The sequence below is a fragment of the Antechinus flavipes genome, chromosome 1 (assembly GCF_016432865.1).
Source record: "Antechinus flavipes isolate AdamAnt ecotype Samford, QLD, Australia chromosome 1, AdamAnt_v2, whole genome shotgun sequence".
Lineage (NCBI taxonomy): Eukaryota > Metazoa > Chordata > Mammalia > Dasyuromorphia > Dasyuridae > Antechinus > Antechinus flavipes.
Genome location: NC_067398.1, coordinates 361,536,439 through 361,561,956, shown reverse-complemented (window position 1 = coordinate 361,561,956; position 25,518 = coordinate 361,536,439). Strand labels below are relative to the sequence as shown.

The 25,518-nt window shown below is 38.1% G+C and overlaps 1 protein-coding gene across 4 annotated transcripts in view; it reads right to left on the bottom strand.

Moving 5' to 3' along the window:
* ZBTB7C (zinc finger and BTB domain containing 7C) overlaps nt 1-25,518 on the bottom strand; it is a 552,014-nt gene that overhangs the window by 153,897 nt on the left and 372,599 nt on the right. For 3 of the 4 annotated variants that reach the window (XM_051969650.1, XM_051969653.1, XM_051969651.1), the window contains exon 1: nt 10,981-12,140. The exons of the other annotated variant lie outside the window; for it this stretch is intronic. The gene's annotated coding sequence lies outside the window, so the exon portion shown is untranslated. Of the gene's footprint in view, nt 1-10,980; nt 12,141-25,518 lie in introns of those variants that run through there. 4 annotated transcript variants of the gene reach the window in all.

Genomic DNA, 25,518 nt, shown 5'->3' with positions numbered 1-25,518 from the left:
AAAAATGGTCATTTTAGCAAGCTGCAACTCTGTACAGATCTCAGGATAACTACAAATTTAGGTAAATTCCTTAAAATGAACTTTCCATGACATGGTCTTCTTTCTTCAAAGTTTAAATGCTTATTTCCAAGTAACTTCCTTGACCCACCACCCTATTCCTCCCATTTATCACCAATCTTTGTTTAATTGGGGTCTGGCTAACTAGAGCTTTTTCTGGGCTAGATTCAAAGCTTTGCTTTGTTCTATAGCTTCAGGCCCTAGGATGTGGTGGAGGGTAGAGCTGGAAGGGCAAAATCTCCATAGAAAACCTAATAACATCATCTTTCCAAAATTTTCTCCTATCAATTCATCAAAAACCTGGACAAATCAGTCAATATCAACACCACTTACTTCAGAAGTAATCCTATCAGGACCATCATCTTGGAACTGGTTGACAAAAGCTTGCCAGAGCAATCAAGAGATCCTAGTCTATCCAAATTATCTTACAAAGCAATAACTTGAGCAAGAAAGAGAAGGAGTGAAGAAAGGGAGAGAAAAAAATGAGAGTGAGGTAGGAAGGAGAGAAAGAAAAGAGGGAGATGGAAAGGGGAAAGACACACACAGAGAGACAGAGACACACACACAGAGAAAGACAAAGAGAGAAACTTTCACAGAGACAGAGAAATATAGAGACAAAGAGAGTTAGAAAGAGATAGAGAAAGGAGACAGATAGAGACAAAAGAGAGACAAAAGAGTCAGAGAGAGAGAGAGGAGAGAGACAGAGACACAGAGAAAGAAACCCTAGAAACAAAAGAGAGGCAGAGCAATAGATAGAGAGGAAAGAGAGAGAAACACACACATATAAAGAAAGAGACACACAGAGAGAGACAGAGACAAAGACAGAGATGAACAGAGACAGAGAGAAAGGGAGGGAGACATTGATAGAGAAAGAGAGGAGAGAGACAGAGAAAGAAAGAGACAGATCGAAAGAAGAGAGAGACAGCTAGAGAGACACAGAGAGAAAGAGACAGAGAGACAGAGACACAAAGAGAGATATATAGAGAAAAAAAGAGAGCAGAGTGACAGAGACAGAGACAGAGACAGAGAAGAGAAACTCAAAGTCAGAGAATCTGGTTAGCATCCTGACTCAGTTGTTTACTAATGTGACTTTGGGGAAGTCACTTTACCTATTTTACAAATTCTTCAATTACCAAAAGAAGGGCTTGGACTCAATGATCTCTAAGGCCTATTCCAGTGTTAAAAACCAGTGTTCCCATGAGCATCTACATCAGAATTGTCTTAAAGGAAATTGTTTAGAGAAGTCTTATTTATTTTTGGATCTGATTTGCATTTAACTTGCCTAGGTCAATGTCAACTACATAAAGGCTGTCAAAAAAGATTTTCAAGGTAAAATCTCAATATTCTTCCAACTCTAATACCTCATGATGACTTGTAGGTGACCCTGGTTTCTTGAAGGCCATGCTCTGGAATGTCCAGTCTATCTTTGATTACTTGCCCCTTGACAGATTGTGTGCTTGTCATCCTAAGACCAGACAAATGAAGGTCCAGGGAGCCCCTCACTAGAAGGCAGAGCACAGTGTCAAATTGTTTTTGGCCACAGGGATATTTTCTAAGGTGAGGAAAAATTTTGATACATCAATAGAACTAACATCTATTCTGAAGACATAAATTCTTTAAGTATTCTTCCAAGGTCTCACATTTACCCAAATATTCACCACAGGGCTATTAATAATAATAATAATAATAATAAATAATGTCCCATTGACTGACCAGTAGCTAAATGAATTATTGTATATGGATATAATAGAATATTACTATGCCTAAAGGATGATAAATATGAGGAATTCAAACAAATCTGGGGGAAAAAAACTGTGTGATTCATTACAGAGTGAAGAAGGCAGAACCAAAAGAACAATATGCACATGAGTGTAAACGTGTAAATTAAGAGGACAATAAAAGGCATCAAGGACAGGGAGATACAGGAGGTGGATCACTGATCATAGATCATTAGGAAGAGCTGGGTTCAAATCCTGTTTCAGTCATGTGTGATGATGGACACAATCTCTCTGGGCCTTATCTGTAAAATGATTTCCCTAATCTGTAAAATCTGGACTAGATGATCTTTAACCTCTCTTCTGGCTTCAAATGCTGCATTATATGATTCTAACAAAACTCATGTTAAACTTAAAGGACAATGTTGGTTTCAAAATACTAAAGTTAAATTTAGCACACATCTCTTCTGTTGAAAAGAATGGTTAAATATAAAAGTAGAAAGAGATGTGAATTGTGAACCTAATCTACATTAGATCATCTTGCTTAACTTTTTTATGGGAAGATGCTATTGGAAAGGATGCATTTCTTGGGAAGTGACTGATGTGTTGAAATAAAAGGGACAAATTAATCTTTAGCAAAGGAAGATCATCACTCTCTAATGAAATGGGACGGAAATGGGATTCTAAGCAGACAAATGCCCTGATCAGTGAATATAATTTTATTTTTTTCAACAAACATCATTAAGAGGTATGTTTTAGAGATACAGAATTTTTTTAAGACAATTTCTCAAAATTTACTCTAAGTGACAAAAATTGGAGTGAGAAGGAAAACAAAAAGATAAAAACTTCCAGAGAGAAAAGAGGGACTAAAAAGAAGAGTTCAAAACTAAGTGCTTTGGGAAAATATGAAGAGGGAGAGATTACTTTGTACGGAAGGAGATCAGAGAGGGCCAATATCTTCAACACCTAGAGAAAGAAGCCCCAGCATTGTTTCATAGGAAAAACCCAAAACTTGGTCATAAATAAATGAGAAGAATGTATCTTGGAAAGGATGAAATTTGTCCCAATTTAATTCCACAGATACATATTAGACTGAAGAACACTGTACAAGAGGTTGAAGGAGACAAAACTTTATTAATAGCTACAGCCATTGTCTTCATTGAGTTTACAGTCTCCTTTTTCCTAAACTCTCTTTTTCTGTCGAGGACACCGCAATCTTTCTTATCTTTGGCATTTGAAGTCTGTTGTCCATACTCAGAATGTGCCCCTCCTCACTTCTGCCATATAGAATTCTAGTTTCCTTCAAAATCCTCAGGTAGCACCTCCAAAAGCAAGCATAATTATCTTTTTTTGCATCATAGGCCCCTTTGGCAGTTTGATTCTCAGAATAATTTTTTTTAATAATAGATTTTTATTTTCAAAGTACATGCAAAGATAGTTTTCAACATTCACCCTTGCAAAACCTTATGTTCCAAATTTTTCTCCCTCCTTCTCTTCCTTCCACCCTCTTCTTTAGACAGTAAGTAATCTAATATAGGTTAGATGTATGCAATTCTTCTAAACATATTTCTACATTTATCATACTGCATAAGAAAAATCAGATCAAAAAGGAAAAAGATGAGAAAGGGAAAAAAAGCAAGCAAACAATATCGAAAAAGGCTAAAATCCTATGTTGTGATCTATATTCAGTCCCCATTGTTCTATTTCTGGATGCAGATGGCTCTCTCCATCACAAGTCTATTGGAACTGGCCTGAATCACCTCATTGTTGAAAAGAGCCCGTCCATCAGAGTTGGTCATCACATAATCTTGTTTTCTTGGTTCTATTCACTTCACTTAGTGTCAATTCATGTAAGTCCCTCCAGACCTTTCTGAAATCATCCTGCTGATCATTTCTTATAAAACAATAATATTCCATTGCATTCATATCCATAACTTATTCAGTCACTCCCCTTTTGATGGGCATCCACTCATCAGAATAAAATTCATAAATGCTTAAATAAAATATACAGGATTACAAAGGAAACAAATTATACTGAAATATAGGCATCAAAGTACATATTTTAAAAGTTCACAGATTCCAGATTAAGAACCCTAAACTTACAAGATGACCATACTAATCACTCTTTTTCTCCTAAAAACCAGTGTTGTTCTTCTAAAAAACTTTTTGTTTGTTTTCCTTCAATATAAAGTAGAGATTCTGTTGGGAAAAAAATGTTAAAACTACGTGTCATATGAAGTCAGAAGAAAATAAGAATCAAGGAAGTCTTCATGGTGAAAGTAGGATTTGAGGGGTCCATTAAGTATAAGTAAGATTTTATAGGTAAAGAGATGGAAGGAAGGAAGACATTACAGGTTCCCACAAAGACAGTGTGAGAAAAATCAGAGATGGGAAAATGCGATTTAACTGGATTGTCAAATACATGGCTGAAAAGTTAGGGTAGCACTACATTGTGGAAGGCCTTTAAAGGACAAAAGATCGACTCATTCTGTGGGTGAAGAAGTGAGAAGTGATGACCAGGCCTATGCAAAAGGAAGATTGATTTGGCAGTGCTATCAAGGAAGGGTTGGAAAAGAGAGATTGAAGATGGAAAACTTGGTTAGAAGACTGCTGCAATAGTCTAAGTCCATGGTAATGAACTAGAGTTCAAAGAAGAAGGGATGAATAGAGAGTAGGAGACAGATTTGAAAGGTTGTTTAAAAAAAAATTTTTTTTTGAGGCAGCAACCAATTGATCAACCCTTTTCCTCTTGTGCAATGAAGGCACAGTGCAGTGGAGACATTTGGAGACATAGTCAAACATAGGTTTGAATCCTGGCCCCATCATCTGTGTAATCTTTTAGAATCATATAAATTCTCAGTGTATAAATTTTCACATTTGAAAATGAGCTTAATGAGTTCATTCTCATAAGCATTTATTAATTTAAGTTTATTTTATTTAATTATTAACATAATTAATTTAATAATTATTATTAAGCACAAAAAGTACTAGTCAGGTTTCAGGAATAAGAAGACAAGCAAAATAATTCCTGATCTGCTTAATTTTCTACTGGAGAGATAAAATATGTAAATACACACATATACTCAATAATTTGAGATGGGAAAAAACACTAAGATGTAGGGGGATTCCATAAGAGGTGACTCATAAGTTGAGCCTTGAATGAAACTAAAGTGTCTAAAAGATAGAGCTGAGGAAGGAGTTCATTCAACAGTTTTGGAAGATGTAAATAAGGCAGCCTGGACAAGGGTTGAGAAATGAGAGATGCAATTTCAAATTTGGGAACAACAAATAGGTTAGTTTGACTTGAACCTAAAATACATTCAGGAAAATAAAATGAATTGAGCATAGAAAGGAAGACTGGAGCTGGTAAGGTCCCATTCAGCCTTAAATTTTATGATCTTTTAATACCAAAGTTTCAAATATGGGCTAAATGAGTGAGTGGTGGTGCCATAGAACAAAAAAATTAAATTCAAGTGGAGCAGGTTTAAGGGGAATGATAATAAGCTTAGCTTGTGGCATATTGAATTTTAGAAGCTGGTAGAATATCCTGTTGGAAGTATTCTGTGGAGATGTAGATTTGGAGCTCTGGAGCAAAATCAGGGCTAGAGATCTAGATTTGGGAGATATATATAATTACATGATAAGTGAAGCATGTTTTCTTTTTTATGAACTATAGGAGAACATTAGGAAAGGGATAAAGAGCAAGACTTCAGAAAAAAGAGAAAGGGGCAATTAAAAAAGGATTGCAGATGAAATTCTACAATGGAGAAAAGCAAAATTCATTTTATAATCTAGTTTAGGAATAAAGCATCCATCCACTAAAAATGAATGCTCCTTTTAATTATTTGTTTATTATTAGTTAAATTAGGCCTAAATAACTTGGCAATAGTATTTTTTTTTTATCAAATAGTATCCTACAAGAATTAAATTTGAATCCGCCCTCAGACACTTTACTGGCCATAGAGTCCTGGGCAAGTTGCCTTATTTCTCTATATTTGAGTTTCCTCATCGGTAAAGTGGGGACAATAATATTGCAGGATTACTGTAAAGCTCTTTTATTTTTGTTATTCTTTCCTTTTCCTTTATATTTTTCTCACTTCTGCCACGCCATGAGAAAGCTAAAAAAAATCAAGGAAAAAAAAAAAACCTGAAAATGCACATATACAGATGTATACAACTCCATGGAAGTTAGTATGAGGCAAGCAGTTTCAGAAAGGAAAAACACAATCTCTGACTAATATGAAGGAGACTCCAAATTGCTTTTGGCAGAAATCTCTCAACCCCAGATTCCCCTCCCTCTATTCATCCCTGCAGTTCCCAGCTAAAAGAAAATAAACTGTACAGCTATCTCACTGGCCCAACCTGTACTATTGGGTGACTGAGTGAGGACTGAACAAACAAACAGTGGTGTACAATTATACACCTGTGTAATTAGTGTAAATACCAACAAAGATCCTAGTGAGGACCACCTTTATCTCTATGATCATCTGAATTTTTTAAAGCACCTCCTTTTTCCTGACATTACTTAATTTAAATGAGGTATAATATGATCTCCTGATCTTAAACACAGGAGATTTTTTAAAAATTGTCTTCCTAATCCTAGTCTGTTGATGGCCCAGGTGAAGGAAAACTCACCAGCTTGACTTGATATGACATTCACCTTCTCAAGAAAAGATTTATTGAGACACGTTTCTCAAGAAAAAAAATAAAAGGGTGGCTAATTTTAGAGGCAGTTATCTTAAACCTATTATGCTGCTGAAGACAGAAAGAGAATTACATAGCCCAAATGGCCCTGAATATTTATTGCTGCTCTGCATGTCTTTTTAAAAAATCAGCTTAACATCATTTTACTTGAACAGATAGGTATAAAGGGCCAACTAAAACAGAGAGAGGCTAAAATGTCAGGATTTGCCTTCTCTTAGCTTTTCCTCAAATGGACTACAATCAGTTAGTCCACCAGGACCGCCAGGCTGTTGTAGGAGGCCATCAGCTATGAACTGTTCTAAGCAGCCTAGTTCATTGGAAATGGAACTTGACTGACAATCAAAAGACCTAGGTTCTTGGTCTATATTTCAGCAGAATGTCTGCTCTCTAATCTCTTCTTCTTCTTCCTCTTTCCTCACATGAACAGACTATACTACAGAATTGCTCTGATTCCTATGGCTCTAAAAGTCAAATGAGTCTAAGAACTTCTGCTGCATTGCCATTATAGCAGATATGGCATGTAATAGGTTACTTTCTTAGTAACTGGTAATATTATTTTGCCAATAATATAAGTTACAAGTTATTTTTGGGGTTCACATAGGGCTCTCCTCTCTAAAATGACCTGTGGATCCATAACTTGGCCAGTGACCTCCTTCTTGCTAGCCACAGTTTGAAGACAAATTAGCAACACAGATAGTATTGTGTGACAGTTCTGGATGAGATACCTCTTCTCCTTTACATCTCATAAGTATTCTCTGGATTTTTGCTCATTTCCAACTCCATTTTACTCAGTGCATTTCCTTCAGGGGGAATAATTTTCTTTTCTTTTCTTTTTCTTTTTTTTGCTGAGGCAGTTGGGGTTAAGTGACTTGCCCAGGATCACACAGTTAGGAAGCATTAAGTGTCAGACAAATTTGAACTCAGGTCCTCCTGACTTCAAAGCTGGTGCTCTATCCATTTCGCCACCTAGCTACCCTGGGAATAATTTTCTACTTCTCTCCCTTCTCAGATCCTAACCATCTTTCAGAGCCCATCTCCAGCCCTCATTTCCAGATCACAGTTTTAGAGCTATAAGGGAACTTAGATTTCATATTGCCCAACCTCCTTATTTTATAGATGAAGAAATTTAGGTTTAGGAAGATTAAATGATTTGCCCAAGATCATATAGATAATAAGCAGCAGAGATGGTAAGCAAACTCAAGTTCACACACACATATATACATATGTATGTGCAACACAAATATACATATATATGACATATATACATATAGATAGAGGAAGGGAGGGAGAGAGAAGGGGGAGAGAAAAAGATGAAAAAGAAGAAGAAGAAGAAGGAGGGAGAGAAAGAGAGAGAGAGAGAGAGAGAGAGAGAGAGAGAGAGAGAGAGAAGAGAGAGAGAGGAGAGGGGGAGAGGAGAGGGGGAGAGAAAGGGGGAGGGAGGAAGTTGAAAGGTTGGATTCAATGATCTCTGTGGTCCTTTCTAGCTCTGAATCAGGTGTTTATGAAATTAGCCAACTTTACCATTAGCTTATTAGCGGTAGTAATAGTTATGTCAATGGCTATCTCTAATGGTATAATATGGTATAATGGAAAGAGCATAGGACTGGAAAGATGGAAACCTAAGTTATTAGATCTGTTTCTACCACTGACTAGCTGGTGCCATCTCAGGCAGTTACTTTAACCCTTTGTGCCCTATCTTTCTCATCTGTAATGTGGGAATAAAAATAGCTATCTTACCCAGGTGATAGATACAAAATCTCTTGGGGGAAAAAATAACACAAGTTCTAGACAAATTCAAAGGATTATTTTAATTGATGTCTCAATAACAAAGTTAATTTCAAACAAAAAAAAAAAACCAATTCAACTTAGTTTACATCTATTGCCATTAAATGAACTTCAAGATGTAACAGGTCATAACAACTGGGGTCCCTTTCAACAGTTTATATCATCCCTATCTTAGACATTATTCCTTTCATCCAGAATGTATAGGGTGAACTGTTCTTCAGATTCTACTTTGAACTATTCCATAAAGGTCTTCCCAGCTTTCTTTATATTCTTCAAAATTATTGATATTAATTATATCACAAAATTCCATTATATTAACCTAGCACAATTTATTCAGTCATTTTCCAGTTGTTAGACATTTAGGTTGCTTCTGGGTTTTTGGAATTGTGAATAATGCTGCTATAAATATTTTTTAATAGATAATTCCTTTTTACTTCTTTTTGACATTTTAAGAGTATGTTCTCAGTAATGAGATTATTTTTGATATTTTCTGCAAATTGTAATGGATTATCATGTATCCAGTTTAGTGTGTGTGTTGCATGTTTTCTCAAAGTTAAAGCAGTTGAAGAAATTTACCCAGGGAAACATTGAGTAAAGGAAATGCTAGGTGCTTTTCTTAGCCATTTTGCCTAGTTTGGATCCTTGGAAAGAGGAGAGAGAGAGAGAGAGAGAGAGAGACTGTTAGGGAAGGAGGACAAGCATATGATATATGGATTTCCTTCTTGACCATACCCAATGAGGTGAGGTTAGTGGGTTCCATAAGCCCCTTGGAGAATTTAAGTTTTCTGATTTACTTGGATGAAAGTTTCACAAGGAGTTGAAGTTGGGGAGGAGGAGGTAGTAAGAGAAACTCGAACTTGGCTTTCTTCCCTCTCCCTCCATAAACGACTCTGACATTTTTACAAGACAAAGAAAAGAATCGGATTATTTCAGCCGATTCTCTTGATTTAGAGGAGTTGTGATAACTCCCTGATTAGCCAGTCAAATATAAATGTATTGAACGCATCCTATCTCACAAAGGCCTTTTTGTACAATAGATGTTAGAAAAAGCAGAACTTCCCTTCCCAAGCCCCCCGCCCCGCCCCATTCCTCCTTCTCCCCATGCAAGTACAGGAATTTACAGTTTAGATGGGGCACAGAAACGCTTTTCTCGAAATAAGGAAAGCATGCCCTCTAAGCAACTTCGTCAACAAGTGCAAAGAATCAGCGAGTACAAGATTCGCTCTGCAAGGCAAAGGAGAGGACCTGGAGCCAAAATCCTGGCTCATTTCCTGCTCCTTGCAAGGACTACGGCTCAGACCCAGAAACAGCATTCTGCTTTCCCCGTAGATTTCAGCCCTCAAGGAATTTCAGATTTACTCCGCTCAAACTTTAGGAAAACAGAAAATGAATTTCAGTCCCGTCTATAGATGGAATAAACACCCAGTTAATCCAACTAGAGGCATCCCAAGGCCGGCATCTCAAGCACTCCAGCCGAGTCACCTATTCCTATAGCCAAGGACAAAATCTTTCGACAGCCACGATTGCATAGATCTCCACACACCCAAACCACAGCAGCGCGAAGACAGAAACCTGTACGGCATCTCCGGGAACGCGACCCTTTGGCTGGCCAGCCTCCCAGTTTCACGAGAGCGAGAGCCCACCCAGTGTCCCCCCCCTCCCTCCGGCTGACTCCAGGGTCACCCCGGGATAGAGTGAGCAAGGAGAACCTCCTAGCTCCACATCCCTGCCTAAACCCCAGAAAGGACACAGGGGAGATAGAGAGATTGCAGCCTCTGCCTTCCCTTTCCCTTGATAATTTCTGACACAGCTCGGGGGCTGCTGCAGGACGTGGGTGGCTTTCCCCGCAACCTGTAGAGTACAGCGGCAACCAACGAAACCCTTCCCCACAGTGCGGACCCAGGCTAGTGTGAAACCCGCAGAACCTTTTAAATAAAGCTTTCAGCGTCCCTTCCAGCTTCCACCCTCGATTCAGATTCGGCAAGAATTGGATACGGCAGTAGCTGGTTAAACTTTCGTATCTGGTAATGAATTGGGTGGTGGTAGGGGGGTGTAGAAAGGGGACTTAAAGTCACCTCGTATGTCCTAGTTAACCTAGTTGTTCTAATAACCTAAAAGGCTTCCCTGCAGTTTCACCACTCCCACCCCACCCACATCCCCAAAAAGAAGATGATAAAGTCTTTCTCTGGAAGGAGTGAATGTCAGAGACCTAGTGGTCTGGGGGGTTGTTGTTATTCCTAATTCACTATTAATTCCCACCTGCCTTTGCGGAGAGGGGGAGGGGGGGCGGCCAGGGGTAAATTGGCGTGCACACGCTCTCTTAAAACCAGCCTAAGGGTTTCAATTCCCTCGTTTTGCTGGTCGGGCAATGAAGAGAGAAGCAGCGGGGATGGGTTCCCATACGAATTCGTGCGAACCCAACGGAGCGAGCTATGTATGACAGAGAGGGCTGCGACAAGATAGACTCCGTAGTCCCGATCTCCCTTTCCCACTTCGTCCCACTCTTCCTCTCCTCTAGGAGAAAAGGATCACTTTATGAAAAGAAAACGCCTGCTCTACCCAGGCGCTATGAATCCTGCCCTGAACCACCAGCACAAACTTTCGCAAACCGTTTTCCTTTTCCCCTCTTTACGCTCTCCCCCAATCGGCTCCCCTTTCCTGACTCCCTCCTCTTAATCCTCCATAAAGATCTGGAGAAAAGATTCCGATGCTAACCCACCTTGCTGTCCCTTCGGTCTCCTCTCTCCAGCCCGGTTCCTATCATAAAAGCCACCAGTGTCGCTTTATAGGAATTAAAGTGGAAAAGTAGCTCATGGGTGCCTGCAGCCGACAGGAGGTTGTCATTGATTTGTGTGAAGCAAGCTAAGCCATTCCAGGAGTGGTTCTGAGAATGCACTCCCACCCCTCCCTCTAAACCAAAAGTATTTGGCAGCCAGCCGCTTGCGTCCACCTGTACTATTAAGCTCTGAGCACCATGTGGGACAAGTACCAATTTTACCAGTAGCTTTTCATGCTTCACTTTATAACAGGCAAATTAAATTCCTTTGAAAGAGAAAGGCAGAAAAGAAAGCTGAGGGTTAGGGTTGTGTTTTTTTTTTTTTTTTTTTTTTTTTTTTTCTTTTTTGCTTCTTCTCCCCTTTCCCCTGGATGTCTCCTTTCCCTTCAACATATCATAAAATGCCTTACACCGTTGATCAGGAATCACGGGTGGCTTGTGTTATTATTACTGTTTTATTCATTTATATGTGTCCTTCATTTTTAAAAGGCGATTTTATTTCCATTTGTCTGAAACATGAGTCTAATAAAATTACTAGAATGATATGTTTTCTCCTTCAAGGACCTGGGCATAACTTAACCAAATTAAATGCAGCCCAGTTGTCACTCACATAGCAAAAGGAGAGGAACACGGAAGGGGAGCACCATAACTACAGTTTTCTTCCAAAAACAATCTAATTGAAGGATTAGGAACATCCCCAGGTGGTGTTATAAGGTGCAAGCCTGAAGAGTTGGCTGCTTTGGAAATCCCGGGGATGCACAGTGACCCCTGAAAACTTTTTTTTATCTTAAGGGCTGAAACTAAAATGCTATTTAGAAACACCTAAAAAGAATAGAACGGCATGAACTCAGAATAGACATTGTGACCTCAATGGGAGTATACCCACCTCTGGGGGCACTTTAGGTTTTATATGTGGAATATAAATGGGTTTATATATGGAATGAAAAACAAAAACAAAAAACTTTACACCTCACCCCAGTGTCAGACCTTTTCTGCCCTTCCCTCCAAGTTTCCTATTCATTGTCAATTGTACCATCATCCTCCAGTCACCCAAACTCATCATTTCACTGATCTTTTGCCCCTCCCTCCCTCTTGATTCCCTCTTCCTTACTTCACTCCTTCCTTCTTCCTTTCCTGAACAAAAATATAATTAGGTGCCAAGTCCTATGAATTCAACTTAATCTCTCTCCACCCCCACCCCCCCACCCCGTTCATTCTTCTGTTTTATAGTAGTTATATTCCCATTTGTACTATAAAATGTAAGTATACACGAAGACCAGCAAACCTTTATATACTTACTGCCTACCTCATGAATTTGAATACTAAAAGGTTTGTTGAATCTGGAGATTGGGCCAAATCACCTTTCAGGGAATGGATGTGGTTCCAATAGCTTCTCCAATGCCAAAATCTAGGGACTGGCATTTTCCACAGACAGACATGGCCTTTTCCACTGTTTTTGACACACCTCAAGTTAAGGAGACCACCTGAGATGCTGGGCATATAGTTTTTTACCCTTTAGGTGTTCTGCTGAACTAGACGGGGAAGCTCTAATCATATAAGTCATGTCCAAACAGAAATAGGAACCTTCAGAACTAAGATGGTTGTGAGAAATAGCCCATGGAAAAGGGCAGGGGCATAAATGATGCTATGGAGTAAGGGGAACAATGTCTCTGACACCACGAAGTTTCCTTCTCTGATCCTCTAGATCATAATTCAGTTCACTAAACATTTACTTTAATCAGCATTTTAACCTCTCTTATTCAGTTATAATATGTTTTATTTTATGTTTACATATGTCCAAGTACATGTTTCTGAGTGTGTTCAGAAAAGGAGTCTGTCAGCCTTTAAATTTCCTCAAAGTCAGATGCAAATCCAACTATATATATATGTGTGTGTATATATGTATGTATGTAAACACACACACACACACATATAAAGATATAATTAAAAGGAAATAGCATGAAGCCAAGGACAAGACTAGTAAGCCCCAAGTATAGAGGGAGGTAAGTGGCTACCTATGTGGTTGTTTATAAATGGCTTCCAGAAGACTTCCCTGCCCAAAAATTCCTCTTCTGCCCAAGAAGGAATAGTGGAAAGAAAGTTCATTGCTGGAGTTGAAAAGCCTTGCTGGGCTTTAATTCCTTAATCTATAAAATGCAGTTCTTAATGTTTTTGTGTGTCTTGGCCCTTTTTAGAATAACAGTTTTAAATAAATAAAATAAAATACATAGGTTTACAAAGGAAACAATACATACAATTATAATATATATTAAACATATTGAAATCATTATCAAAATACATTTTTTAAAACAAACTTGCTGATCCTAAGTGAAGAACCCTACTTAATCAATAAATGCTTATTAAGCACCTACTATGGGCCAGACACAAGCTAAGTATTAGGATAATAAAGAAGGCAAAAGACATTTGAGGAGCTCACAGATGAAGGGGGGAAATAAGATAAAATAACTATGTACAAACAAGCTATATACAAGACAAGTTGGAAATAATTAACACAGGGAAGGCACTAATATTAAAGAAGGAAGTCAGGAAAGACTTCCTTTAGGAGATCCCTTCCAACTTGGACATTTTATATTCTGGGAGCCACAGTACTTTGCTCCAGATTCCCTCTCTAATCTTGCAGAGAAAAATCTTGCACTCATTCTGTTTCCTGATCCTTTAGAGTTTTTGGAGAGAAATCTTCCCTTATTCCTGTGTCACAGTCTAAATTGTAACCCCCTGAACTTGTAGGGACCTTCTTCTACTTTTAACTATTAGTAATTCATTCCTTTGTGTGAAGCAGTGCCCCTTTTCTGTACTCCTATTTATACCTCCTAGTAGATGAGTTATTAACAGCTTATTAGGAATTAGTTCATTAAGGGTTTTCTTCTTCAATGCTTGCGACCTGAACAGTAAAAGTTTTTTTGTCTGAAACAAATTTCACTTATAGGCCCCATGCAAAATCACTCTTTGAAAACCCAATTAAACTTTCCAGTTAATCCCACCAATGAAGCCCAAGAGCAAGCAAAGTTCCCTACAGATTCCTCTAAATCAATCAACTTCTATCAATCACATGAGATAACATTTGTAAAGAACTTAGCTCTACTTTAGTGGCTGGCACATGGTGAGTGCTATATAAATGCTTATTCCCTTCCTCAGTCGAGGAATCAACAACTCTTTTAAAGAGCATTTCTAAATTCCCACCCAGTGCTAACCTCTGTGAGGATGTAAAGCTGTATCTGATGTTATCCTTAACTTCAAAGAGCTTACAATCCATCTAATTGCAGAGACAAACTCATAAAATAACCTGGGAAGTCATTCCTCCCAGACTCAGTTTCCTCATTTATCAAACAAGTGGGGAGGATAGAGTAAATGTTCTCAAAGGTCTCTTCCAGCTCCAAATCCTACACTCCTAAGGCATTCTTATTGGAATCATTATTACAAATTGATATAATTAAGTGGTATATTGTGCCATATGTACAATTAAAAAAATAGGGCAGTATATAATTAAACACTAATTTTGAGGCACAGACAATAAATAAGGAAGGAATTAGATTATTGTGGGCTGGTATTGTCAAGGAAGGTTTCAAAGAGGAAGTGAAGGAAGAGCTGGCTCAAAAAGGATGGGAGAATTTGAATATCAAAGATAGAATGAGGGGAATGGAAATTCATTCTGAGGATAAGTTTATGAATAAAGGCTCAGTGGAAGAGAGGAAATGGGACTACTTGGCTGGAGCCTAGGGTGTGTGGGGAGCAGTGGGAAATCAGGTTGGATAGTTAGGGTGGGGCTAGATTATGGATTAAATAGCAACTGGGAGTTTCAGACTGAATAGAGTAAGCATGGGAAAATGGGTGATGTTTTGGAGGGGAGGATGGCTTGAAGATTATCTTTCAAAATAACTGGAAGATGGCTATGTAGAGGGACTTGGGGAGGGAGAGAAAAAGGGAAAAGCTATATTAGACTTGTCTCTTGACTGGCTCCTTCCAGTAAGGAGGTAGAGCCCCTCCTTGCTATGTCTCTAGTCCCTGTGTTTGTAAGGAGTGTCTGGTTAAGTCAGTAAGCTGTGCCAGTCTAAATCATATCTTAGGGCCCCAGATAACTAGGAAGGAAAGTTTGGAGGCTCTCCAGCCAACACCAGCTCAGTCCTGCAGTGGACAGTAAATGTCACTCCCTCCCCCTTAATCACTATTTGCCCTGCTTCTGACACTCCCTTTTGAAACTTCCCTGGGCAGAAAATGGAGAGCTCCACCCTATATCCCTCCCCCTCCTCACTTCTCCTTCTTTTTTTCTCTTCTCCTCTGCATCTGGTGCTTGCAAGCTTCTAGGTGGGGGGCTAACTGAGAAAATGGAAACAAAAAGGAATCAGAAAGCTAGTGAGGAAAGGTTGAGAGGAGAAGGGATGAGGGTGAAGTAGATTATTACATGAGGGCCTTGAGAGGAATGTTTGAGCCTCTGAAAACTACACAGTGAAGGACACACTGGCAAGCTTAAATACTTCCTGTTATATAGTTCCTTATAATTCCTCTGTTTCTTCCCCAAGTCCCCACAAAGGTTCTTGTTTCCCTTCTCTTAAGAGGAAAGCCTTAGTCCATAAAAATATGTTTGAATTTTTAAAGTTTATTCTTTCTGTGAAGCAGAATTGAGGGCTCAGCAAGCATATTATTTATTCTAATGAGTATAAATTCACTTTAACAATTAGGTTTGAGAATGAAAGGCCTACACAGTACATTGAATCAAACTCCTAACATGCTCACCTAAAGCAGTAGGGGACTTTGGTCTTTAACCACAATACACGAATAAATGAATTTATCAGGACTAAAGAAAAAAAAAAGAATACAGAATGCACACATATAAAGAAAAAAATTAAAAACTTTTGGGGAGGGAAGTCCTGCCACTGGAGTAGAAGGATCTGGGTTCAAATGAAGTCTCTGACATAACCATTATCAACAATTTGGGGGCACATTCCTTAATCACTCTGAGCCTGAGTTTCTTAAAATGAGGACACTGGCAGGGCAGCTGGATGGCACAGTGGAAAGAAGGAGGGTCTGGCAGTCAGAAAGACTCATTTTCCTAAATCCAAAACTGGTCTTAGACATTTACCAGCCATGTGACCTGGAGCAAGTCACTTAACCCTGTTTACCTTAGTTTCCTCATCTGTAAAATAAGCAGTTGAAGGAAATAACAAACTCAAGTATCTCTGCCAAGAAAATCTCATAAAGGGCCAAAAAGAGTCAAACATAACTCAAAATGACTGAACAGCAATGGATTAGATAGCCTCTGAAGTCACTTCCAGCTCTACATGAATGATCCTATGGGTCTATATTCCCTATGTTTCCCTATTTATTTCCAATAAATCAGTATTTTGTTTCTTCTCTCTGACCTTGATATTGTACTTGTTGAGTTTAAAGTGTTGGCCATAGGATCATAGAATAACAGATCCAGAGCTAAAAGAGACTTTAGAAACCATCGAATCTAACCTCCTAATTTGACAAATGAGGAAACTGAGACAAATTGGAGTTAAGGGACTTGCCAAGGGTCATACAGTTAGCAAGTGTCAGAGACCAGATTTAAACTCAATTCTTCTTGATGAAATCTTTGTACTAATAGTTATAGTTAATATTTGGCACTGCAATAAGCATTTTACAATTTTAATATCTTACTTGGTCCTCACAACAACCCTAGGAGGTAGGTGCTGTGCTACCTCCCACATCCTGTCATGATTGGGTGTTTCCTCCATTCTCCTCCCTATTTTCTAATAAAATTGACAATCTGAAAATATTCTATTTTAGACATGTTTATGACCATGCCTCTAACCTATCATAGGATTATATAATCAAATTATTTTTGAAGGTCTAATCAGTTAGATAATTAGTATTTATTAAGCTCCTACTATGTGTCAGGTGAATGCTGGGAATACAAAAAAACAGTTCCTACTTTCAAGAAGTTTATAGTCTAACAGGAGAGGCAAACAACTATGAAACAATATACGCTGACAGATAGATATATGTATTTACATATATGTATTTATGTGTGTGTCTCAGAAGGAAAGCATTAAGATCAACTAGGAAAGTCTTCTTGAAGAAGGGGACTTTGAGAATTAAGGAAAGTAGTGGGGAAAGAACTCCAGATGTGAGATATAGCCAGTGTAATAATTCTCAGTCAGGAGATGGAGTATTATGTGCCAGGAACAGCCAGGGAATAAAGTAAAAGAAAACTGGGCAAGGAAAGGGAGGACTAAGAAGGAAGAAGAGATAAATGGCCATTGATTGAATATGAGGAATGAAAGAGTGAGGTATTGATGATGATATTTGGGTTGTGAACTTGGGTTATTGAAAAATTGGTGGTATACTCTACAGTAATAGGGAAATCAGGGAAAAGGGATAGTTTGGGGAAAAGATAGTGAGCACAGTTTCAGACATTTAGACAAATTCAGACAGAATTTGAGGGGTCTAGGGGAAATCAAGCTCAAGAGGTTTAAAAGGCAATTAGAGATGCAATTAGATCAGCAGAGAGAGACCAATGGGTAAGCAGTCATATGCATGGAGATGATCATTGAAACCATGGGAGCTAATGAGATCAACCAAGTGAAATAGTGTAGAATATGAAGAGAAGAAGGCCAGAGACAAGGCTATGTAGACCTTGGTTTTTAGTGGCCATGATTTTTTAGTGGATGAAGAAACAGCAAGGAGATAGAGAAGGATTAGTCAGATAGGAGAACTGAAAGAAAGAAGTGTCCTAAAAACCTAGGGAGAAAAGAGTATCAAGAAGCAGAAGGTGATCAACAGTGTCAAAAGCTGCACACACATCAAGAAGGGTGAGGATTGAGAAAAGCCATTGCTCATTAGTCACTTTGGCAAGAGTATTTTTCAATTAAATGTGGAAGACATAAGTTAGATGCCAGCAAGAGGAAGAAACCCTTTGGGAATTGTGGCTTAAAAAGACAATTTTGTCCTGAACCAGTTCCAGAAGTCCCTAACCTTGGAAGCCCAAGGCACAGAATATTAGCCCAAGAAAAGGGGTGGGTCATATAAGCTGCAAATGTGAAAGCTTTCTTATTGTGTGACCCTACTAGCCATTTCTCATTGTAATCACAATCCAAGTTTAGTGTGAGAACTCTATGTGATCTCAAAGAAGTTCCAATGATTCAATAGAAAGAATATTCACCTGAAGAAAGGAGAAATCTGGGTATGAATACCAGCTCTGATACTCATTAGTTGTATGATCACTTTGCTTCATCATGTTTCCTCATCTATAAAATGGGGATAGTAATGTCTCCCCTATAGCAACTAGCTCACAGGATCATTGTGAAACTCAAGTGAAATAATGTATGTAAAGTATATGTAAGTAAATCACTATTGATCAGAGAAATGCAAATTAAGACAACTCTGAGATTCCATTACACACCTCTTAGATTGGCTAAAAATGACAGGAAAAAATAATGCTGAATGTTGGAGGGGATGTGGCAAAAATGGGGCACTGATGCATTGTTGGTGGAGTTGTGAATGAATCCAACCATTCTGGAGAGCAATCTGGATCTATGCCCAAAAGGTTATCAAAATGTGCATAGCCTTTGATCCAGCAGTGTTTCTACCCAAAGAGATCATAAGGGAGGGAAAGGAACCCACATGTGCAAAAATGTTTGGGGCAGCCCTTTCTGTAGTGGCAAGAAACTGGAAACTGAGTGGATGCTGGAGTTGGGGAATGGCTGAAAAGGTTATGGTATAAGAATATAATATGGAATATTATTGTTCTGTAAGAATTGATCAGCAGGATAATTTTAGAGAGGATTGTAGAAACTTACATGAACTGATGCTAAGTGAAATAAACAGAACCAGGAGATCATTGTATACAACAACAAGATTATATGAAGATCATTTCTGATGGACGTGTCTCTTTTCAACAGTGAGATTATTGAGAGCAGTTCCAATGATTTTGTGATGAAAAGAGCTTTCTGCACTCAGAGAGAGGACTGTGGGAACTGAGTGTGGATCATAACATAGTATTTTCACTCTTTTTGTGGTTGTTTGCTTGCATTTTATTCTCTTGTGCAGCATGATAATTATGGAAATATAGAAGAATTGCACATATTTAACAAATATTGGATTATTTGCCATCTAGGGGAGGAGGTGGGGGGAATGAGGGAAAATTTGGAACACAAGATTTTGCAAGAGTCAATGTTGATACACACCTCTCAGATTGGCTAGAATGACAGGGAAAGATAATGCAGAATATTGGAGGGGATGTGGGAAAACTGGGACACTGATGCATTGTTGGTGGAGTTGTGAATGCATCCAGCCATTCTGGAGAGCAATTTGGAACTATGCTCAAAAAGTTATCAAACTGTGCATACCCTTTGATCCAGCCATGTTACTACTGGGCTTATATCCCAAAGAGATCATAAAGAAGGAAAAGGGACCTGTATGTGCCAAAATGTTTGGGGCAGGTCTCTTTGTAGTGGCCAGAAACTGGAAACTGAGTAGATGCAATTGGAAAATGGCTGAATAAATTGTGATGTGTGAATATTATGGAATATTATTGTTTGATAAGAAATGACCAGCAGGATGATTTCAGAAAGGCCTGGAGAGACTTACACGAACTGATGCTGAGTGAAACGAGCAGGACCAGGATATCATTATATACTTCAACAACAATACTACATGATGATCAATTCTGATGGACCTGGCCATCTTCAGCAATGAGATGAACCAAATCAGTTCCAATGGAGCAGTAATGAACTGAACCAACTACGCCCAGTGAAAGAACTCTGGGAGATGACTAAGAACCATTACATTGAATTCCCAATCTCTATATTTTTGCCTGCCTGCATTTTGGATTTCCTTCACAGGCTAACTGTACAATATTTTGGAGTCCAATTCTTTTTGTACAGCAAAATAACGGTTTGGTCATGTATACTTATTGTGTATCTAATTTATATTTTAATATATTTAACACCTACTGGTCATCCTGCCATCTAGGGGAAGGGGTGGGGGAAGAAGGGGGAGAATTGGAACAAAAGGTCAATGCTGTAAAGTTATCCATACATATAACTTGTAAATAAAAAAACTATTAAAAAAAAGAGTCAATGTTGAAAAATTATCCATGCATATGTTCTAAAAATAAAACTTTAATTTAAAAAAGTATATGTAAAGTGCTTTACAACCCTTGAAGCTCTTCATGAATGTTATCTATTATTATGAATTAAGGCAGCAAAATATGGCAAAAATGATACCAGTAAATAGTAGGATTAAATGGTTCATTCTTAAGTGTCCCTAGCCTAAGGCTATGAAAAGACTGATCACTTGGTAGACCTACAACTGGAATGGAACTCAGAGGTCACTGGGTCCAACCACCTCATCTGGTGAGTGATGAAACTAAGACCCAGAGGGATTAAGGGACTTAGTGTAAAATTATACAGGTGGTAAGGAATAGAACTGGAATTTCAACCTGGGTCCTTGTATTCCAAATCCAAAGCTCTCTCTACTTCACCTTAAAGAAAGCTCCCCTTTACTTACTACTGTGGTAATCTGTGGAGTTGCTGGGGACAAAGCTTTGCTGATACTACATCAGACCTAGAAGAATAGCTCCTGACAGATGATTTCCAGAAGGTAGTTGACAATGAAGATCTGGTCTTGGGGAATATGAATGTGTCTTTTTATTAGAGATGGTTGTTGAAGCTATGGGAATAAATAGTTGCCAAGGGAGAGAAGGTAGGAAGAAAAGAGAAGGCGGCTAATGGTAGAGACCTGAGGGAGATTCCTTATTTAAATTCCAATAAGAGGATACAAGCATCCCAAAGATCTTTGAGAGGGCATAATGGTATGGATAGCAATCAGATTATAACTGAGGAGGTGATGAGGAAGTAGAAGCACTGCGTGCAGACTATTTTTCTGAGAACTTTTGAGATTAAAGGCAGAGCATGAGAAAGATCAGACAGTAGTTTTAAGTTGATGATAGAATCTAAAAAAGCTTTTTTATATTGGGACACAGAAGATTTAAACATGGAGGCAATAGGGCATGAGTATAGTAAATAATTTTTTTTTTAAAAAGGAGACCGGAGATGCAAAAAGAAAGAGAAGGGAGTATGTGTAATAAAATTCCTACAGGACATGGAAGAAGATGGAATTGAAAGAACAATTTAACTTTGGAAATTAGGAACAACTTTTCTTTCTGACTCAGAAAGAAAAAAAAGTGAAAACAAAAAAAATGTCTCAAATAGGAAGAAAATTGAGGAATCTTCCAGTGAAGACTCTTGACTTCAGGAAAATAGGAGATAAGGTCTGAGAGATAAATGGGGTGGGAGAGGTCAGGCATAAAGAATAGTGGAAAAGATTTGGGACAGTGGTCAGGGAACTATGACATGAAGTCATCTCCAAAGGAATGTCAGGAGTAGCTGATTATCTACCTTTCCTATTCCAAGATTCAATGGAAAAGATTGGATATTCTTTGCTTAGTTTTAGACTGGAGATCATCAATGCTTTCGTATCAGAAAGGAACCTTGTATATGATGAATTTTAAAAAGCTTTTAGGATTTCTGTTGTTGTTTTGTTTTTACCACAGCTAACTTTTTGGGAAAAAAAAATTCATGAGCATTATAGCATTTCCCAGATAACAATGAAGTTCCATAATATTGCTAAACAGCTGTGAGCAGCAACTGCTAGCGTGTGTTAATGGGCATCCTGAATACATGTGCCTTATAAAAAAGCAATAACAATCATCTTAACAAATGTACTTTTGACAGTGCTACAAAAGTAAGCGTAGAAATGAAGGGTTCCTAAAATAGAGATTCTGTTTTTGTCTCAGCAGCCAAGTTGGTTTCCAGTTGGTCACTGGTAAGAATTAGACAATCATTTCGGAAGGCTTAGGGAATTTTGCATGGTGTCTAGTACATAGTAGGTGCCATATAAATGCATAGCACCTACTATGTACTAGACACCATGCAAAATACTTTACAAATACTATCAACAAACTTGTCAAGCAAATGCTGTTATTATCCCCATTTTATCTTTAAGGAAACCAAGACAAATAGAATTTTAGTGATCATACATCTAGTAAGGATCTGAGATCAAATTTGAATCCAGACTTTTCTGATTCCAGGCCCAGCTCTCCATCCACTGTGCTACCTATCTGCTTTAGAAGGTATTTGGATACAGTAAAAAGGGAGCAATTAGACAATAATGACGAGCCAGAAAATTGCAGCAATAACTAAAGTAAAATATTTAAGGTGAAGTTGAAAACACTAAGGATTTGGAGTCCAAGGACCCAATGAAATTCTAGTTCTACTCTTTCTTATCTCTAGACCACCAGGAGGGTCTCATCATAATAGTACTTTATTAAAATGTACTTAGCTCCCATAGTCCATACTAAATATTGACAACTGAATCTACTTAAATTGTGATATAGTTTCTTTAAAAATTTGTATTTTTAACTTTGCAAAGCTCTTCCACATCAAATATCTTATTTGAACCTCTCATCAACCTAAGTGGGGTGGGGCAGAGATTATTATTCCCATTTTATAGGTGAGAAAACCGAGACTCAGAGGAGTCAAGTTTTGCTGTACTCAGTGAGCTAATAGAACAAAGAGACTAGAATTTTATGATGTCATTCTTCAATAAGACATCTTTGACACTAGGGTAGATCAACGGAAGTTTTGCATGGAGCAGAGTACAATATACCTGCCTCTAATAGAAGTTAAGCTTGATATAAGAAAAATGAAAGAAGCCTTTAACTGTGCTTATAGGAATTTTAAAAATAAGCTTCTTGAGGGAAGAAGCCAGATCTACTGCTTTCTCTGTAGGTCTCAGAAAATAATGGTTCTTCAAGTAGGCATTCTATATGATTCTCCTACTTAATAAACTTCAGTATTTTCTATTGCTTCCGGGATCAAATATACACTTTCTGACTCTTAAAATTTTTCACAGTTGGATCCCAATCTACCTTTCCCACATTATTATTCATTATTCTCCCCTTCTTGTCCTCTACAGTTTGGCCAAACTTACATTCTTACTGTTCTTCACACATCTCCTATTTCTGCATCTTTGAACAAGCTATCTCTGTTGTCTGGAATGTACTCCCTTCTTACCTCTGACTCTTAAAATCCTTTATTTCCTTCAAAATTTTGTTCCATAGATGCTTTCTGCATAATGCCTTTCCTGATTCCCTCAGTTGCTAAGTGACCTTCCTGAAAACAAATTTATCTTATATTTTACCTCATTTTTTATCTTGTATATACTTATTGTTGTATGCACCAATACAATGGTGCTTTCAAGAGAAAGCTCTTGAGGGTAGAGACTGAGTTTTTCTTTTTTAATCTTCATGTTCGCAGCACCTAGAACATCATGAGTGCTTAATAGACTTGCTGATTAAATGCTTGGCTAGAAAACATTTCAACATTACTAGTGATTCTAGTGATGGGGACCTCACTTTGTGTAATCAAATAAATAGCTCTGTAATTTTGACACACAGAGCAAACTTCATGGAAATCCATTCATAGTGAGAGAAGAAATGCCTATTAAAACTCACTAACCAATTTTTCAAGATGGCAGCTGAAGCTACAAGTTAGATGTGATATGGGAATTATATCTTTGTTGGTTACTGTGCTGGTCTAAGTCTAGACGTAAGAGTGTACTCAATGTGGAATACAATATAGCAGTCTCATTCTCTTTGTTGTTATTTGCTTGCATTTTGTTTTCTTAATTTTTCTTTTTCTTCCTTCTTGATTTGATTTTTCTTGTGCAGCAAGATAAACTGTGTAACTATGTATACATATATGCTTTAACATGTATTTTTACATATTTAACATGTATTGGACTACCTGCCATTTAGGGAAAGGGGTGGGGGGAAGGAGGGGAAAAATTGAAACAAAAGGTTTTATAAGGGTCAATGTTGAAAAAAATTATCCATGCATGTTTTGTAAATAAAAAGCTTTAAAAAAAAGTGAACTCAAGAAGTTGATAGATTAAGCTGAAATTAGTGCTCATCGGTGGCTGTCAACACCAGGTTTATTGAAACATTCAGGATGTTTACCCAATTCCTTTCAGTCCCGAACAAACATATTCAGACAAGAAAAGTTCTACAACAGAATTTAGTTCTCCCTGTAACACGGAAAGATCAGATCTCTCTCTCTTTGGAACCACAACTCCATGGTGCTGATCTAGGATCCCAAACATCATCCCCCAAATGATGAAAATATCCTTAGGATTTTCCATATAAGAGACACAGTTCTTCAATGCTCCCTACTGGGTGGAAACAGGGCCAGGTTTCCATAAAAAAGATAATTCCACTGTCTTGACACTACCATGATAGAATGGTTACCTCCCCAGAGCTTAGCTCACCAGGTTCATGTTATGGCTCTTGCCTATATAGAGTTGCCAATTCAAGTACAAGAATCTCCTCTGTCAGGATGACATTCATTCTACTATAGAGGTAACAATTTAAGTTTCTTGTCATCTGTGGTATATTTTCTATAGCATAATAAATTCATCAAAATCAATATCACCAAAATTATATCTACTTGGGAAATTTTATTAGATGTTCCTTGATTCAAAAGGGATAGAATCATCCATATATTGAAGGGTTTTTAAAATTCAATTATATTTTCAATTCTGAATTCTTTCCTTTCCCCTCTGTGATCCTTTGAGAAGTCTAGAAAGACAAATTCTTATACATATATTGAAATTGAGGTTTATTTTTATATCAGTTCACTCCTTTCAAAGTTACTATGGAAGAATCAGACAGACAAATACTAAGTTCAGAGCCAGGGGGTCAAGGAAAAGATGCTACTTCCTGTGGCCAATAACACCTGGCCAAATGACATCGGTTTGCCACGTTTTAGAAAAAGAGGAAATTGTGAGGAGAGGCTGAAGGTCACTGTGGGGCTTAGAGAAATGAGAACACCTGCCATTTGTGAGACAAGTGATAGCTTGCTAACAACCTTGAGATGCTAAGGGAAGGTTCTAAGTACAAAGTGCTATTTTTTTTCCCTTGGGGAGGGGGAAGAAAGGAAAATACTTTCCCCCAACACATACCTGACAAGTCCCTCATGACAAGGTAGCAAAAGTGTACAGCTCAGCACGTGGCTGGCACTTGGCTGGCTCTAGCTCAACTTGGGTGTTATAAACTGAAGGGGAACCAGCCTTCTGCATTCAGCCTAAGGGTCCCAGAACTTCCTAGGGTCTCTCCCTCACTTCCAATTATATAGGACTGACAAAGTTAAGTAACAACAGCACTATGTCTTGAGAGAAAGGTCTGGCAACTAAATACTTCAAGGCAGCCTAGTTGGGATACTATGGTCAAAAAATATCCTGAGCTAAGGTGCGGCTTCCTACACCATCTTCTAACTTAAACCAACTTGAGATGAGGAAGAAGGCATGATAGCTGCCACTTGGAGATAGTCCTGGGAAAGGGTAGGATACAGTACCTATACAGTATACTTCTGATCCACTGGAAGTTAGGTAATTAAAAAAAAACAAGATGGAGAACAAAAA